Source organism: Palaemon carinicauda, chromosome 13 (genome assembly GCF_036898095.1).
Source record: "Palaemon carinicauda isolate YSFRI2023 chromosome 13, ASM3689809v2, whole genome shotgun sequence".
In the NCBI taxonomy this organism is placed as follows: domain Eukaryota; kingdom Metazoa; phylum Arthropoda; class Malacostraca; order Decapoda; family Palaemonidae; genus Palaemon; species Palaemon carinicauda.
The window spans coordinates 132,515,090-132,516,414 of NC_090737.1; positions in this window are offsets into that span (position 1 = coordinate 132,515,090).

The following is a 1,325-nucleotide window of genomic DNA, read 5'->3' on the forward strand; positions in this document are numbered from 1 at the left end:
AATTTAATTGGAATTTCTTTACGAATCTACTTTATTTTATTTTTTAATTTCAGACTTCAGAACATACAATTTTGAGGGATTTATTTGCTAAAGCACCTATTCTGTATCTGAGTATTATAATTAATTAATCATTATGAATTTTTACATTAGTTATTCATTTTCAGATGAATTTAATTGTAATTTCCTTTAAGAATCTTTTTTTTTTTTCTTTTGACTTCAGAATTAACAAGTTTGGGACACTTATTTGCTAAAGCACTTGTACTCTTATCTGATTATTATAATTAATTTTCAGACTTCAGACTTTTCAATTCAAGGCAGTTATTTGCTGAAGCACTTGTATTGTATCTGATTATTATAATGATTTATTATAAATTTTTACATTCGTCATTTATTTCCTTTACGATTCTACTTTTCTTTTTTATTTCAGACTTTGGACTTTTGTTTAAATGGCTTTTATATTTATTTGCTAAAGCGTCTATACTGTATCTTAATTATCTTAATTATTATTACATTTATTTACTTGCTCGATTCTTGTTCCTTGAAAAGTTTTTGGAATGACAATGATTTAGTTATTAATTAACTTTTTATTATTATTATTATTATTATTATTATTATTATTATTGCAATAATAATGGTTATTATAATGGTAAAGGTAATGTAAAGTTAAATTTCAAATATCAATATATATATATGAATATATATATATATATATATATATATATATATATATATATATATATATATATATATATATATTGTGAATTAATATACAATTTAACATTTTCATTATCATCAGAATCATCATTATTATTAACTTTACAAATATACAAGTATAAACAATACTTACACATTAAAAAAATATGTTGAACTCTTTGAACTGAGAGTGTATAATTAATTCTATGAAAATAATCTCCAGGTAGTAGAGGGTCCACCTGGACAATGCTCACGTTGATACGATCTCTAATAAGAGCATTCTTTTGATTACAGAACAAGTTTCGCTGTCCAAGATTCCTTTTTTAAACGGTAATATCTGTAATTGAATTTTCCAGGGAAATAGCTGCACCAGTCACATGGATCTTCAGCTTCCCATTGTGTTTGTTATTGTGTTTTTTTTTCCCCAATGATCATTTTCTGAATCGCTAGTACTATAGCTTGGTTGTGCTTAAGAAAACTTGTTTATAAACTGCAGGCGTTGGACAACGGGAGTTTGAGAATCAACTTAGGGTTATTGGATTAAGAAATGACACCATATGGAGAGGGAAAAGTTTAGGGATAATAGTTTTTATCATTTATATAATGAATTAGCTGTATCTATTTGTATACTA